The sequence below is a fragment of the Diaphorina citri genome, unplaced genomic scaffold (assembly GCF_000475195.1).
Source record: "Diaphorina citri unplaced genomic scaffold, Diaci psyllid genome assembly version 1.1 scaffold323, whole genome shotgun sequence".
Lineage (NCBI taxonomy): Eukaryota > Metazoa > Arthropoda > Insecta > Hemiptera > Psyllidae > Diaphorina > Diaphorina citri.
In genome coordinates this window covers 111399-117398 of record NW_007377758.1, presented here as the reverse complement: position 1 = coordinate 117398, position 6000 = coordinate 111399, and positions in this window count along the sequence as shown.

Below are 6000 nucleotides of genomic sequence, written 5' to 3'. Positions count from 1 at the left end.
AGGCGAGCCGTTAGATTCCACGGGTCGTTCGGACATATGGTTGCCACGGGTGGCACGTAGCCGGGAACATAGTCGAGATCGTCCTCCTCCTCAGCGTCTGAAGAAGGGAAGGGGGTCCTCTGGGTCAAACGGGGGAGGAGGGACCATCGCCCGGAACGCTGCCGATATATTTGAAATCTCCGAATGTATTGTTGCCATGGACGCTTCCAACGCAGAAAATTATTTACATGGCTTTTTACTCGTATCTTATACTAGCTGAATTCCGTCGCTTCGCTCCGGAATCCCGCTAGTTCATCCCGAGGCATGGCCAAACTTGTAGAAAATAATGAAAAAATGTTCATTATCTATGATTCCCATTCTATAGAGATGCACTGGATATCTTGCATGCTTGTTCCTCATTCTAATTATTGTAATAATCATCCTCCTGTCCATTTTTCCTGTAAGAAAACAAACGAACCTCAAAATGTTGGTCGAGAGCGGAACATTTCTCTCCCGCAGTCTCTGCACTCTGTGTATTTCTTATGGAGATTTTAGCATCAAAAATTGATCATATCTCAGGATTCTCTCCCGCAGTCTCTGCACTCTGTGTATTTCTTATGGAGATTTTAGCGATCAAAAATTGATCATATCTCAGGATCAGTTTAGATTCGCAAAATCCTTTCTTATTGCACACCTAGACCATAAAAGGAATAGTCCTATCAAATTTCAGCTTTCTAGGTCTTGTGATTCTTGAGATTATAAAATCAAGATCCATTCACATTTCACACACTGATCGCTCTATCTCCTGAACCACAACACCTAGAAAGCTGAAATTTGGTAGGAATATTCCTATTTTACTTAGGTTATTTATGAAAATGGTGGAGTTGGTTATTTATCCCGACTCGGAGTTTCGTCTATTTCATAGACATTTTCAAGGGAAACTGAGTGTAGGTGTTGTTGTTGCTGATAGTGACAGTGGTGGGGGTGTAGACACTGTCACCTGATGACTGATCAGCTGGTCCCTTTTGTGGACGAGGTTAGGGACCGTTTCCACTATTTCATTAACACATTGCCCACTATGCACGGCCTTGTGTATTTCGATTTGTTCATGGTACAGGATTTCTCTAAAGTTCTTTCCGCACCAGAGTATTTCCTGTTTCGCTGCGTTCATATTATGCCCTGTTTCTAGTACGTGTTTCGCGAAGTTAGACTTTTCAGGTTTGTTGTTGCGTTCTCTTCTCTATTCGTCTCTTTTCGTCCCCTCTTTCTGCTATCTCTCTCTCTCTTCTGAGTATACCTAGATTTGAATAGCAGTTATTAAAACAGCATGCGAACGTCATATTAAAGTGTGTGTTGTGTGGGTAATAAAAGATTAAATATCATAACAGACCATGAGAAGTAAAACGCAATGATGAATAGAATAGAGTAGAATAGAATGAAATAGAATACAGTAGGATACAGTAGTAGAGTTGGTAGAATAGAATGGAGTAGAATAGAATGAAATAGAATACCTACAGTAGTAGAGTTGGTACGTTGGTAGATCTATGGAGTAGATTTTAATATCTTTCAGATTTATTTCTATATTTTCTATTGTTTCCGACGATTTGGAGACAGATAAAGTTACACTTGCGCAATACAGTAGTAGAGTTGGTAGAATAGAATGAAATAGAATACAGTAGTAGAGTAGAGTTGGTAGAATAGAATGAAATAGAATACAGTAGTAGAGTAGAGTTGGTAGAATAGAATGGAGTAGATTTTAATATCTTTCAGATTTATTTCTATATTTTCTATTGTTTCCGACGATTTGGAGACAGATAAAGTTACACTTGCGCACGTGCTTCGTCTGAATTGCATTTTTTTCTTTATTATTATTTTTTTCATTACTATTTATTTTTTATGGCTACCCATGTGGCTTTTACCTATGTAGGTACCTAGGTCGTATGTTTAAACATTTCTGAGTTTAAAAAAGCGCATTCCCAAAATTAGTTTAGAAATTTACCTGAAAATTTCGATAGTTTCCATTCTTTTTTCTGCTCTCTCATGAAAACCTAGCCTGAATAAGAGCATGAGTTCTATTTAAAGTTTAAAATAAATATGATTTTCTCAATAGGTAAATGGAGCAGTTGCAAATGGGTAAAAATTATAAATAAATGATCGATTCCTATGTAAAAAGTTGGGAAAAATCCAAATCTGAGGTCAACGTCATACCTACATAATATGTGCTACCGCATTCGCACGTTAAGCGGTATACTCCGCTTTGGTCTTCGGGAGGTATTGTGTCTTATCTAGCTATGAGGGTTTGAAGTGTCCACACTTTTTTTTATATGCCGGCCTAGGTCAAAGATGACGTTAAAAATTATAAATAAATGATCGATTCGATTCCTATGTAAAAAGTTAGGAAAAATCCAAATCTGGGGTCAAAACTCCGAAAAAATAACTGTAAAAAAAAAGAGTTCAAAGATGTCTGACGTCAGACTTTACGCAGTTGTTTTTTTTTTGTCCGTTAGGTAGCGCCACTAAAAAAGTGCGCTAGCGGAGGAGCAGAAAGAACTGCGCAGAAACGTACGCGCACAAACACATTAATGCGTTGCCTACGAGGGAGCTTTGCTCAGGACATTTGATGTGACGTCATCGCCTACGGGAGCGTATGCCGTGACGTCAAAGTTCACGATTTACCGGTATTATGTGTGACGTCAGACTTTACGCAGTTATTTTTTCGTCCGCAAGGTAGCGCCAGTATGCAAGCGCGCTAGCGGAGGAGCAGAAAGAACTGCGCAGAAACGTGTGCGCACAAACACATTAATGCGTTGCCTGGAAGGGAGCTTTGCTCGGGACATTTGATGTGACGTCATCGCCTACGGGAGCGTATGCCGTCGTTCTAACGACAGAGTTCAAATATGTCTGACGTCAGACTTTACGCAGTTGTTTTTTTTCGTCAGTTAGGTAATAGGTAGCGCCACTATGCAAGCGCGCTAGCGGAGGAGCAGAAAGAACTGCGCAGAAACGTATGCGCAGAAACACATTAATGCGCTGCCTGCGAGGGAGCTTTGCTCGGGACATTTCATGTGACGTCATCGCCTACGGGAGCGTATGCCGTGACGTCAAAGTTCATGATTTACTTCGTAATCAGGTAAATGTTTTTTCCTATTTTTGTATTGTGAAGCAGGTCCATCACTATTTATAAAAATAGTATCAACATGTGGCAACTTACTGTGAATAAACTTGAGCACTGGTTTCATGTGAGCCCAGATAGCTGCGGGATCATGACGTGTGTTATCAGAGCAGGAGCAGAAAGTCCGACAGAGAGATTTTCCATCTTCTTTGTAATAATATGCTCCCGTGTGCATTGTGCAATGATACCTGTCTTTGTGATGCTCCAAAATAATACAGTTTCCTCCCCGGAGGGATGTGGAAACTGATATTTTGGAGTCAAGCAAAGCTCTTGCTAGAATATTATCCAAAGGGACATTTGAACTTGGCAGGTCAGAATTGACAGCAGAGCGGAGGCTTCCAGCTGAAGCAATAATTCCAGCTTCTTTTAGGGCTGTCGTTACCCATTTGGCAATGACTGCCTTGGAGGCAGCTTTAACCTTTCCCCGTGAGGAAATAAACAAGCTGGAAATTTCCTTGGCAGGTCAGAATTGACAGCAGAGCGGAGGCTTCCAGCTGAAGCAATAATTCCAGCTTCGTTTAGGGCTGTCGTTACCCATTTGGCAATGAACTGCCTTGGAGGCAGCTTTAACCTTTCCCCGTGAGGAAATAAACAAGCTGGAAATTTTCAAGGTTCCGCACCTTTCTTTCAAGAAGGATTCCGTCCAAGCAACGATATCCCACAAAGGTTCCGAAGGGTTGGGGGACAATCGCCATCCTGACTGAGTATGGTTTTTTGAGTCGCTCTTTGATCCAAAAACAGGCCAGAAAACAATATCCGGGGGGATCCTTTGAAAGTGATTTTCTGACGTATCAAGGAGTGTTAAGTCATGCACTCTTCGACCAGAAGCTAGTTTAAGGTGTGGTGCAGTGGTTTCACTGCTTCACAATGTTGTATGGACCAAGCCAGCGCGGCAGTAAGCTTGCTGTGATATGATTGGGGGCACTTGATAACTGATGATTTTTCAGATATACTTCTTGACCAGGCTCAAGTGGCTCAAATGTATCCTTGGAAGCATATCCTTCTTTGTATTTCAGCAGGTTTTCTTTGGCTTTCTTTTCCAACAATCTAATACTCTGTCTTTTCTGGTTCACATATTCATCCAAGTTTTCTTCAACAGAATTGTCAAGCAAGGTCTCAAGATCCTGGGGATGGCGAATATTCTTTTCAAACATTAGTTCGGCAGGTGAGTATTTAGTTCTAGCATTTACAGAATTTCTCATGGAGAACGAAATCTTTTGAATATTTACGTCCCATGTTTTATGATTGTATTCCAGTAGGAATACTCTAAGTTTATTTTTAATAACCTGGTTTTGTCTTTCCACAGGATTCTGTCGTGCTGTGTATGCTGCAATTGTGTGGTGTTGAATCTTCCACTTTGACATTTGTTCCTTCCATATCTTAGATGAGAACTGCGGTCCATTGTCAGTAATTACCACACAAGGATATCCAAATCTTGCAAAAAATTCTTCGAAGAGCGGTAAAATCTTCTTATCAAAGCAGAATATTAAGTCCTCATCACGTTCTTCCTTCATTATTAATTCATAAAAAGCTTACGCTCTCTTCTTGTGCATTCTAAGTTGTATCATTAAGTCAATCTTTGCTGCGCCCTGAGTAATTTTGATGCGGTTCTTCATTCTTTCACAATAACTGCAAACATCAGTCGCTGGAGTCTTGAACCCAATATTAAAGTCATTGGAAAAGACACGGCGAAACATATGAATAGACACGCGCAAATCTTCTTGAGCAGTAGAATTGTACGCAACATGAAGTTTCTTGATGTTCAGATCACTTCTGACTTCTGAGGTACAATCTTTTGGATTTGTTTCTGGAGTAGTGACTTTCACAAGCTTTCAGAGAACCAATGTATTGCCTTACTGCATTTTTCTTATTCAAAGACAAAAACTGGGTTATATTCTTCTTCTTTTAATTTATCTACTAACAGCATAGTGGCAGAAGTGTCATCTGGACCAAGGCTAGCAACATTAGCACTCAATCTTCTTTTTCTTTCTCGGAGGGCTTTCAGGTTAATAAAATCATTCCTTGACAAATCTACACTTTCATTTCTGTTGGATCTGCAGAATTTATCACCTTTCAAACTGAGTTGTATTTTCTTTGGAGAAACTCCTAGAATAATTCATTCATTATGAATAATAAATGTCCCGCAACGGGTAATTTGTTTAAAAAAAAAATCTTTCTTTAGTTTGTCTTGGTGTTTCCAATATGCAAACTATTCTGGGGCTGTAGCCGAATCAGGTAAGATCAATTTTCTTCTTTTTAATTTGGACTTACGTGGGGATTCAGTGGGCCAAATTAAACGTTTAGCAAATGATTAGCTTATTTTTGATGATCTTTTTTTGTTGATTTAGGTTCACATCTTGGACTTTCTTCTTCAACATGACTACTTTTTGCAATTTCTTTGTCGACAATATGACTATCCTGATTCATCCGCATTAAATATGCGTATAGGTTTTTATTGGTTTGATTTAAATGGCCTGTGATGCTTACATGTTCAAATGAGGTTTATAAAAAGGACAAAACATAGGTATGTAAATAAATAATAATTTCTTCTTGATATTCTTGGGGTTCCTATAATCCTTCAATTGGGGCTCCTTGGATGAATGCCATTGTCTTATGGATTGCCTCCCGCGAATCTCCCAACATGTGGATCTTGGAGCGAAAAGTTGGTTACGTAGGGTGGAGTAGTTTGGGCAGGCAGTCAAAATGTGCTTGATTGAAAGGAGGTGTTCACACTGACAGGATGAAGGCTCCTACATTTTGATTTGCCAACACTCGTAAGTAACTCTGTCCCTACAGCCTCCTTGATCGTCGCATCTAACGTCAGGTGGATACTGTTCTCAAGTATCGAG